Below are 12724 nucleotides of genomic sequence, written 5' to 3' on the forward strand. Positions count from 1 at the left end.
ATAATTTATCTTAGTGTCATTCCAAAAACTTGTGTAGCTTCTAAAGAAAAAAGCAAAAAAGGAACAAACGTTTCTTTTATTTGGGGCTTAGACGATCAACTTGATCTAGAGCAAAAGGGATCGAGTAAATCTACTTTAAGCCACAGAGAATATAAACTCAGGGATAAAATCAAAGTTAATTTTGAAATGATATCATGCATAAACTCTTACTATGTGATGATGGGAAAACACTTGTCCTTGGGAGTCTTATGTATTAACAGTTGTCTCTCCAGTGCTACAATACATATTTAGGCAATTAGTACAATCATGTTGTTGCCTCCTGGCTTTGCTATTTTCAGTGTCACTCCATCATGCATTTTTCCAGCACTTTTGGTCAGAGTCTTATGTCTGACAGATTTTCAGCTGGTTCAGGACAAAGAGCTCTCAGCTAGTGTGGCAGAGATGAAATGATCTTTCTTGACTTGTCTAAACCACCAAACCCAGCATTTTTCTAGGTCAAATTAGTGACGTAGTAGGCTATTCCTAAAACTAATTTATACCTCATTTTTATAGGACGTCTTACCATTTTCAAAATACATTGATATATTTCATTCTCACAGCAACTTTATAGGATTTGGGAATGCAGGTATTATTCTCAGTATTTTTGCAGAGAAGGAAAAAGAAGTGCTGCAAGGGTAATTCATAGAAAACCATACAGTTCTTAAGTGGCAGTGGCAGAGCTTGAACCAGATATTTTTCTTGCTTATACCATAATTTCTTATAATAATTTTTGAATGATTCATGTATCTTCTGCCCTACCTCCAGCAGGCTTCAATGAACACGTAGATACTTGGTGTGTTGATTCATTGAACTTTTCTCTGATAACAACTCCTAAAGCACGTGCTACATCAATGGTCTACCAGACGTAGTTTTAATCTCATGACTTGTACTAATATTTGCTCATTTTTCCCTGGATTATTTTAAATTATTAACCAAACATCCTGGCTTGGCTGGTATTTTATATATTCCCTGACTCTCAAGTTTTAAAATCAAAAATTTTAAATTTCTACATACTTCCAGAAATGCAAATATATATACATTCATTGGATAATCAAAGTTAACCAAGACAAAAATTCTTAATTAAAAAAGCAATTAATCCTGAGAATAGAAACTATAACCTAGATCATGGTTTCTCCTTTATGTAATATACCAGAAAGAACAAAGCTTTCGTCATAAATAAAGAAAATTCATTAATCTGGTTACCAATCTGGATTAGTTTCCCTTAGTGAAAGGTCTAAATTGTAGTTTTCTTTTAATGAAATGCATTTTTTTTCCAAAATGCATTTTCAATACTCTCTGTTACGTTCTATAATTGGAATTAGACAAACAAAGCACTAGAGTTCTGACACTGACTAGCTTCAATGAATAGATAAGAATGAGTTGAAATTAGCTCATCAATTGCTTGTATGTAAATGATTTCTAGAGTGCTTGGACACCTGAAAATGGTCCTTCCATTCTTTTCAGTCATTTCAATATTCTCTGCGCAAGTATTAATTTTCCTACCAACCCCTTCATTATAGATAAGTCAAAGCTCAGGCCATTTTATTACAGTTTAGTAAATGCCCTAAATGAATTACTGTGAAGTGTGAATTGGTGAATTTCAAATTAATAAGGGTGGGCAATCATACCTAAAGATAAATATTAGTCTAACTTTACCACCCTCATCAGAAGTTATAGCATCAGATTTTAGGACTTCATGGCTTCATTACTATACCTTTGCAGACACGATACAAATTTTGAAAACATTATACTGCTTCAACCCTTATAACTATGCATTATTACATGATTTCCAGAGGCACTTATAAAATTTAGAAAATTATTCATAACAATATGATTGTAGAGAGGTAATGTGATACAGTGGGCCAAGCACAGGCTTAAAATTCAAAGGATCTAAGTTTAAGCCCCAAGTTATCTTTTGGACAAGTCACTGAATCCTTTCAAACATAAGTGCCTTCATCTGGAAAACTTTAGTATTAATATTTGCAAAAACAAAGCAGTATTAATACCAATATTTAGACTTTGAGCACTGGCTGAAAATACAAATGTAAAACACTCTGAAAGTGTAAATTGCCATACAAAAAATGATTCTAATGGGGGATTTCAGCTTGCCTGTGCACCTTAGGCATCATGAAAATTGCTTAAATGGACTACCTCCATTTGAAGTCAGCACCACTGATCCAGTGCAGTAAAATGGATCTGAAAGACAGAAACCCTGAATTCCTAGTCCAGATTGCAAATCCTTCTCTCCCTGCTCAAGGTAATCACTGATCTGACATTTCTTCTTCACTTCTTCATGAAGTGATTGCTTGCTTTCCTTTGTTACAGTTTTATTATGTATGTATAAACCCCTAAGCACCATGGTTTTGGTGTGACAGTTTTGAATTGAATATGAATGGAATAATACAGCATGTTTTCAATGTGTTTGATTCCTTTTTCTCAACATTATGTGTATAGGATTAATAATGTAACCAGTGATGTATCTGATTTTAAATTTACCAGCTTACAGTGTGCTTTTTATTTGTCCTGGCTGTTTTATGAGTCTTGACTTGATTATTTTTATTATTAATTTTTTATCTTTTGTTTGGATACTATACACTCTTTTCCTATTAATTGGTCATTAGGCTAATGACTTTTCCATGCAAGCTAGACTTATCAAAGTTGATATTATTTGGATATTTTACTCCCTTCCATGTATTTATAAACACTTTAGAAGAGTTTAATCCAAACTGAAAACTACCTTAGATAGGTCTTTAAGAAACAGAAACAGATCCGCAGTTTAGGTATTATCTGTTGGTGATGTATTGGAGAATCACTTCCAGGAGAAACAGAAAAGAATTATAGGAAATAGGAAGGAAAAGGAAGGGAGAAAGCCTCACATGATACCTCTGGAGGTTAAGCAATGCCTCAGTTTTGTCCTGACCCATGGCAAAGGAAATAGGTTTTTTTGCTCCAGTGACAAAAAGTTTTTAGCTAAGGATTTCAGGGAGCTGAGAAGGGAGGCTAACAGAAACAGGGGCAGGTGGAAAGGATCTGGGAAAATGAATGGTGTACAAACATTGTTGGCTTTATGTCTCCCCTCAATTTAAATGCTATTTTCCTATTTTTTTTCTAGTCTGTTTTGAACCCTATAATACATTACTGTTATAGTTGTGTAGCCAATGTTAATTTAGATTTATATAATAAAATATACTTTAAAAAAATTGACTATTCTTTTAGAGTAGTTTAATGTTCACATCAAAATCAAGGGGAAGGCAGAGTCTTCTCATACACCCCCTAATACATGCATAGCCTTCCCAGCTATAAACATCCCCCACCAGAATGGTACCTTTTTTAAGATTGATGAACTTATGTTAACAAATCATAGTTACCCAAAGTCCATACTTTACATTATAACCCTGTGGTTAACTCCTGGTGTTATACATTCTGTGGGTTTGGACAAATGTATAATGACATGTATCATACGTTGCGGTATCATACAAATTATTGTCACTGACCTAAAAAACCTCTGTGCTACATATATTCATCATTTATGGGAGGCTATTTCTGGGCTCTCTAATCTGTTCCATTGATCTACTTGTGTGTTCTTTTGCTAATACCACACTATCTTGGTTACTGTAGTACAGGAAAAATGTCAGGTAGTATCTGTCCTCCAACTTTGTTTTTCTTCAAAATTGTGTTAGATATTCTGGATCTTTTGCCTCTCCATATAAACTTTAGAATGAGTTGGTCGGTATCCACAGAATAACTTGCTAGGATTTTGAATGGAAATGCTTTGAATCTATAGATTAATTTGGGAAGAACTGACATCTTGACAATTTGGTGTCTTCATATCCATGAACATGGAATCTCTCTCCATTTATTTAGTTCTTTGATTGTATTCACCAGAGTTTTGTAGTTTTCCTCATATAGGTCTTGTATATATTTTGTTAGATTTGTACCTAAGTATTTCATTTTTGGGGGTTGCTAAAGTAAATGGTATTTTTGTCTTTAATTTCAAATTCCACTTGCTTATTACTGATATAGAGAAAGTGATTGTTTTTATATATTAAACTTGTATCCTACAACCTTGTTACAATCACTTTTTAGCTCCAGGAGTTTTTTTGTGGATTCTCTTGGATTTTCTACATATGGTCATGTCATCTACAAACAGAAATAGTTTTATTCCCAATCTGTGCGCCTTTTATTTCATTTTCTTGCCTTATTGCAAGACATCTGTTATGATGTTGAAGAACAATCGTGACAGGAGACATTCTTGCTCCTGATCTTAGTGGGAAAGCTTCAAGTTTCTCACCATTAAGTATGATGCTAGGTATACGTTTTTAGATATTCTTTATCAATTCAAGGAAGTTCCCCTCTATTCCTAGTTTACTGAGAGTGATTATCATGAATGGGTGTTTGATTTTGTCAAATGCCTTTTCTGCATCTATTGATATGATTATTTGAGTTTCCTTTTTCAGACTGTTGATGTGATGGATTACAGTAATTGATTTTCAAATGTTGAATCAGCCTTGTGTACCTGGTATAAATCCCACTTGGTCATGGTGTATAATTCTTTATATGCATTGTTGGATTCAACTCACTAATATTGTCTTTAGGATTTTTGCATTTATGTTCATGAGAAATATTGGTCTGAAGTTTGCTTTTCTTGTAATATCTTTGTCTGGTTTTAGTATTATGGTAATGCTGGCCTCACAGAATGAGTTAAGAAGTATTTCTTCTGCTTCTATCCTCTTGAAGAGATCATAGAAAATTGGTATAATTTTCCCCTAAATCTTTGATAAAATTCACCAGTGAACCCTTCTGGGCCTGGGGCTTTCTGTTTAGAATGTTATTAATTATTGATTCAATATCCTTAAGATATAGGCCTATTCCAGCTGTCTCTTTCTTTATGTATGAGTTTTGGCAGATTGTACCTTTCAAGGAATTGGTCCATTACTTATAGGTTATCAAATTTGTCGGACAATTTTATTGTCCATGGTATCTGTTTTAATGTCCTCTCTTTTATTTCTGATCTGAGCAATTTGTGCCTTCTCCTCCCTTAGCCCGGTTGGAGGCTTGCCAATTTCATGGATCTTTTCAAAGAACCAAGTATTGGTTGTGTTGGTTTTCTCTATTGATTTCCTGTTTTCAATTTCATTGATTGCTGCTCTTATTATATATTTTTTTCTGCTTGCTTTGGTTTTAGTTTGCTTCTCTTTTTCTAGTTTCCTAGGATGGGAACTTAGATTATTGATTTTAGATTTTTTTTTCGACTATATGCTTTCAATGTTACAAATTTTCCTCCAAACACTGTTTTCACTGCATCCCACAAATATTGATAATTGTGCTTTTATTTTCATTCTATTCAAAATATTTTAAAATTTCTCTTGTGATTGCTTCTTTGTCCCATGTGTTATTTAGTAGCATGTTGTTTAATCTCTACATATTTTGGGATTTTCCAGTAATTTTCCTGTTATTTATTTCTGATTAAATTCCACTGTAGTCTGAGAGACGATATTGTTTGATTTCCATTCTTTTAAATTTGTTGAGGTGTGTTTTATGGGCCAGAATTTGGTCTATCTTGGTGAATGTGTACTTTTTTATTTCTGCTGCTCTTCATTCCTTCTTGCATCTCCAAACTAAAAGCTGAGATTGTTTTCTTTCCTCCTGAAGAAAGCTCTAAGTATTCATTTTATGACAGGTTTGCTAATGGTGGATCTTATCAGGACTTGTTTGTCTAGAAATGCCCTTTTTTCACATTCATTCTTATATAGTATTTTTTCTTGTATTTAGGTTTGAGGGTTGCAATTATTTTCTATACACATATTAAAATATTCTCCTGCTATCTTGGTTCTATTTTGCTGGTAGAAATCATTTATGAGCCCAATAGCTGCAAACTGTAGCTAACTTAAATATAATCTGTTTTAAGATTTATTTTTATGTTTGATTTTCTTTGGGTTCAAATGATGTCTTTGGCTATGAATTTCATTTTATTGACCTTTTTGATACTCATTTGTCTTCTTGAATCTACAGATGCTTTTTTTTATCAATTAGAGGAAATCCTCATGAATTAAAAAAGTATATAATTTCTACCACATCTTTTCTCATTTCCATTTACTTCAATTAACTTTGTTATATATTCTCACTACATTTGTCATGTCTCTTCACAATTTTACAAACTTTTGTCTCTATGTGCTTCAATCTGGAAGCTGTATTTTAATTCTAATACTGCCATTAATCCCACCTGTTGAGTTTTTAATCTTGGTTATTAAATGGTATTCCATTTTTAGAATTTCTATTTGGTCCTTTTGCACATCTGCAATATCTTGCTTATGTTTTTCTGTTCCTTGATGACATTTCAAAAGTTTAACTCTTCTCCCCAATAGAAAGAATGTCCTTCACTACAGTGGGCTTTTATCTGTTGTCAATTATTTCTACTGGTTCTCAGTCACAGTGATTTGCTTTTTCCTGTGACTAGAATATCTTAGATGTGAAATAAGTACTTTAGAAAATTTTGTGACATAATTTGAGAACTAGAAGAATATTACATTAGCTCAGAGAGAATTTTCTTCTGCTTCTAAAGCCATGTGAAGGAACTACCAGTCTAAAATCACTGTAAACCAATTTCACAAGTTGAAATTCTCTGGACCACAGAAATGACTTGAAGCCAGGATTCCATGTCTGCAAAACCTAGTTTAATTTTTATTCAAGTTTACTCCTAGGGTACAGCTGTGCAGTGTAGGGAACATACATAATTAAGTATAAGCAGAGGATTGTTTACCAGATTCCCAGTGTTTCAATTAACCTGGATTTTTAACTTTGCTTTTCATCTCAAGGCTTTCAAAATTGCTTCTCAGCTTCTTAGCCCAGAGTGAAAGCAACTTTAAGAGCTAGCCTCACCTCTTGATTTTTGTCTTCTCCTGGACGTTGATATATGCATATAAAGTTTTATGTATGTGTATCTATAAGTTTCATATGCATAATTTTTATATTTAAAAGTATATATATATTTACATTCACAATTTTAATAGCATTTGTCATTTTTACAGGAGGAGAATTGTTCCAAATTACTGTGTATTCATTATTGGCTGCCTTGCATTCTATATTTAAGTTCACTTTTTAATAATTCTCAGAGGTTTGGCATAAACCTTTGCAAGGCACCATAAACAGTGTTCTAGAACATTTTTTTCACAAAAACAACTCAAAATTTTGCTGCAATTTGCCTATAGAAAAGATTTATGGTTATAATCATGGTCATCATTAAATGGAACTTACATTTTTGGGAGTAAATACTACATAGACCTAAGAGTGTCACTTTAACAGTTTTCAGGGTATTAAAATAATGCATAAATTATTCAATGCATAAGTGACTAACAACATTACCTCTGGTATGAGAACATGACTTGACTGACTGAAGGGTCCTTGAGCCTTTGGATTCTGACTTTTTCCAATGGAAAAAATTAAAAAATGGAAATAAAGTATTTTGAAAACAGAACACAGTTTTAAACAAAGTGAATTCAAACTGAAGTGTTGTTGAAAGCTCTTCTTTGTACTTTGCCCTTCTGGCAGGCATCTGGTGTATCAAGAAAGTCATGGATAAACAAATTGCAAGTTCAGAAAATATAGGATTTTACAGTGTTCTTAAGGTCATAAGGTCAAGTCTGAAATAATTATCACAGAATTGGGAGAAAAATATTACATGTTAATAAAATCAAAATGTTTCTTGCTAATTTACCAAGAAATATAAATTATATGCCTCTTAACATGTAATAAATGTATTCCTTGTGATGAGCAAAGAAAAATAAACATCACTATTAGGATCTATTACACTAAGCATGCACTGAAGGGACGTTGTTCAAAGGTTATTTTAAGGCAGTACATGATATATTAATGCAAAGTGATAAACTTTACTTAATGTTTATAAATCTGTAATTATATAATTCAACGTTCTGGTCCTGCTTTTCACCTTCCTTTGAACACTATTTAAATCTACTTTGTATTTTCCCTTGAGGTTTAAGGCATTTAAATGAGGAAATAATGATATAAAAAGTGCAAATCATGTTATAATCAACAGTCTAAAATAACTCTTTACATTTTAAAATCAATGAGTATATGCATCCATTCTTCCCATCAGTACCCTATTTCATTCCCAAACACCTTCCTCTGAAGTTGCTTGAGCTTGCATCACATCATTTCATCAATTATGCTTTTAAATTATATTTTAACATATATGCATGAATCCATGAACAATATATGTTTATAGTCTTCTATGTTTTTAAAAATAAGTTGGCACTAGTTATATTTCAACTTTATTTTTTCACCCATATCAGTTATTTTTGAGATCTAATCATGTTAATGTATACTCTATTCATTCCCCTATTTTATTTTTCTAGAATAAATATTTATTTAGTTTTTCTAGTACTTAATAGTTCAAACAATTGGGTTATAAACTTTTTTGATTATAAATCTTCTCATGTACATATGTAAAAGAGTATGGACCCAGAGGTAGACTTGCTGATGTATGATATGCAACTTATCAGTTTTACTAGAAACTGCAAAATATTACTTCAAATTGTTGTGCAGACTTTTTCCACAGCTATTTAAGTGAGCTAACACAATGTATTGCCTTTCCTGAAGTTTCTCCTTTCCTCAGAGGAGGAGATCACATGGCTTTGAATAGTCTGCTTCCAGCAAACTAGATAGCCTTACCAACACTGTCAGTGAAAACAACCAGGAATGATGGATAGAAATAACAACAACATTTTCAATGTATATACCTGGCACAATGGTCAGAAATCCTGACTCCAAAAAATATAATAAAGCAAGAATACAGGTATTTAATCAGAGCACCAAAACCATTTTTCATCTTTACCGTATTTGCCTAATTGTGTTATATTTGCATGGGTTTTGGAAATTGGGAGAATTACAGATAGTAGATATAAATCCACTTTGGAAAATATATCTGGATCTGAATTTCAGGCAGTCTGTGGAGTGAAGGAGATTCTAGGGGTGGAAGAGCTAGGAGCAGAGTGGAAACCAGGTAATTATTTTCCATGGGTGGATAGGAAGTGCTTTCCATTTCCTGGGGTAAGATAGAGGAGAGGTAATAGGACCACAAGACAAGATGGAAATGACCTCACTGCTTTAGAATGAGACAGCCACACAGAGCAGACACAGTGGCACTGAGATTGGTGAGAAGTAACCCTATTTTCTGAGTCTTTCAGTGATTAGAAACACACACACATACACACACACACACACACACACACACACACACACACAAACCAATCCACAAATAAAAAACAAACCAGCAATGATAATTAGAAGAGACGTGTGTACAGTTGGCTTGCACGTCATTTCCCGAAGCAGCAAACAAACAAAAAGTATTCATAAGGTCAGAGGTCTCTATAGTGGTTTTTTTAAGGGAATATTTAAGCTACCTCAATTGAGGAAATCAGAATATAAGGGGCTGAGGGAGGCATCACATGATTTTACTAATGAAGGTACAGTACTAGATAAGAGAAAGATGATGCTAGTGATGCTAGCAATCTGATTTGCCAGTTGATAAAGCTTTACATAATTTTCTCAATCCTATAAAAAAGCTATAAGATAGTTATAAATATTACTCCCTTAAAGATAAGGAAATTGAGGTAAAAGTTAAATTGTTCAAGGTCACACAGTCATACCAGTTGAAGATGAAATTTGGAACTATGTTGCACGGCTGTAGAGGTTGAACTTTTAAGCATAATACAATACAAACTATTATTAAATAAGGATCTATTCTCTCACTTTTTTCATGAGGTTGGGGCCAGGGAGACATGGGATATAATGATACAATGGGTATGAATGGTAGGACACCTAAAACATTATTTTATTAGTTTAACAAGCAATATGAGTCTACTATCTAAATACATGTGGATAGAAGTATCTGAAGTATGCAGTAGATGTTGAATAAATATTATCAAGATATATAATTATCCACATAATTTTTTCAACATAGATGTTGACACCTTAATTCAATTTTTTATTTGATAAAAGCATGAAATTCTATGTGTTTTCTGCATTTCATACTCTGAGTCCCAACAACTTCCATCTCCACGTAGCACAGTTCTCTGGACAGCGAATGTAAGAAAGTTTGTATGTGGGGGTGTGTTGGAAGGGAGGGAGCCTTTTTATAAATGTTTAAATTGTTCTGACCTTTTAAATGAACCTTCACCTTTTTAAAAAGAACTAGAGAAATTGAATCAGAAGGATTCTCAAAATCTTTTCAATGAAGGAATTAGTTTTGCATCATTGCACTCCAAAATATATTAATAGCAGTCATTACCCACAAACACACTGTCACTATGAATGAAAGAGAGTTGTGGTTTTTTTAACATCTTTATTGGAGTATAATTGCTTTATAATGTTGTGTTTGTTTCTGCTTTATAACAAAGTGAATCAGTTACACATATACATATGTTCCCATATCTCTTCCCTCTTGCGTCTCCCTCCAAACCTCCCTATCCCACCCCTCTAGGTGGTCACAAAGCACCAAGCTGATCTCACTTTGCTATGCAGCTGCTACCCATTAGCTATCTATTTTACATTTGGTAGTGTATATATGTCAGTGCCACTCTCTCACTTCTTCAGAGCTTACCCTTCCCCCTCCCTGTGTCCTCAAGTCCATTCTCTATGTCTCTTTCTTTATTCCTGTCCTGTCCCTACGTTCTTCAGAACCTTTTTTTTTTTTTTAAGATTCCATGTATATGTGTTAACATACAGTATTTGTTTTTCTCTTTCTGACTTACTTCACTCTGTATGACAGACTCTGTCCATCCACCTCACTACAAATAACTCAGATTCGTTCCTTTTTGCCACATCTTCTTTATCCATTCATCTGTCAAAGGACATATAAGTTGCTTCCATGTCCTGGCTATTGTAAATAGTGCTGCAGTGAACACTGTGGTACATGACTTTTTTTGAGTTATGGTTTTCTCAGAGTATATGCCCGATAGTGGGATTGCTGGGTCGTATGGTAGATCTATTTTTAGTTTCTTAAGGAACCTCTATACTGTTCTCCATAGTGGCTGTATGAATTTACATTCTCACCAACAGTGCAAGAGAGTTCCCTTTTCTCCACACCCTTTCCAGCATTTATTGTTTGTATATTTTTTAGTGATGGCCATTCTGACTGGTGTGAGGTAATACCTCATTGTAGTTTTGATTTGCATTTCTCTAATGATTAGTGGTGTTGAGCATCCTTTCATGTGTTTGTTGGCAATCTGTATATCTTCTTTGGAGAAATGTCTATTTAGGTCTTCCACCCATTTTTGGATTGAGTTGTTTGTTTTTTTGATATTGAGCTGCATGAACTGCTTGTATATTTTGGAGATTAATCCTTTGTCAGTTGGTTCATTTGCAAATATTTTCTCCCATTCTGAGGGTTTTCTTGTTTATGTTTTTTTGTTGTTGTTGTTGTTCTTATTTATGGTTTCCTTTGCTGAGCAAAAGCTTTTAAGTTTCATTAGGTCCCATTTGTTTATTTTTGTTTTTATTTCCATTTCTCTAGGAAGTGGGTTAAAAAGGATCTGGCTGTGATTTATGTCATAGAGTGTTCTGCCTATGTTTTCCTCTAAGAGTTTAATAGTGTCTGACCTACATTTAAGTCTTTAATCCATTTTGAGTTTATTTTTGTGTCTGGGGTTAGGGAGTGTTCTAATTTCGTTCTTTTACATGTAGCTCTCCAGTTTTCTCAGCACCACTTATTGAAGAGGCTGTCTTTTCTCCATTGTATATTCTTGCCTCCTTCATCAAAGATAAGCTGACCATATGTGTGTAGGTTTATCTCTGGGCATTCTATGCTGTTCCATTGATCTATATTTTTGTTTTTGTGCCAGTACCATACTGTCTTGATTACTGTAGCTCTGTAGTATAGTCTGAGGACAGGGAGCCTGATTCCTCCAGCTCCATTTTTCTTTTTCAAGGTTGCTTTGGCTATTCAGGGTCTTTTGTATTTCCATAAGAATTGTGAAATTTTTGTTCTAGTTCTATGAAAAATGCTATTAGTATTTTGATAGGGATTGCATTGAATCTGTAGATTGCTTTGGGTGCTATAGTCATTTTCACAATGTTGAGTCTTCCAATCCAGCAACATGGTATATCTCTCCATCTTTTTATATCATCTTTAATTTCCTTCATCAGTGTCTTTTAGTTTTCTGCATACAGGTCTTTTGTCTCCTTAGGTAGGTTTATTCCTAGTTATTTTTTTTGCTGCAGTGGTAAAAGGGAGTGTTTCCTTAATTTCTCTTTCAGATTTTTCATCATTAGTGTATAGGAATGGAAGAGATTTCTGTGCATTAATTTTGTATCCTGCTACTTTACCAAATTCACTGATTAGCTCTAGTAGTCTTCTGGTAGCATCTTTAGGATTCTCTATGTATAATTTCATGTCATCTGCAAACAATGACTGTTTTACCTCTTCTTTTCTAATTTTGATTCCTGTTATTTCTTTTTCTTCTCTGATTGATGTGGCTAAAACATCCAAAACTATGTTGAATAATAGTGGTGAGAGTGGACAATCTTGTCTTTTTACTGATCTTAGTGGAAATGGTTTCAGTTTTTCACTATTGAGAATGATGTTGGCTGTGGGTTTGTCATATGTAGTCCTCATTATGTTGAGGTAAGTTCCCTCTATGCCTACTTTCTGGAGAGTTTTTATCAAAAA

Source organism: Phocoena sinus, chromosome 6 (genome assembly GCF_008692025.1).
Source record: "Phocoena sinus isolate mPhoSin1 chromosome 6, mPhoSin1.pri, whole genome shotgun sequence".
Taxonomy (NCBI): domain Eukaryota; kingdom Metazoa; phylum Chordata; class Mammalia; order Artiodactyla; family Phocoenidae; genus Phocoena; species Phocoena sinus.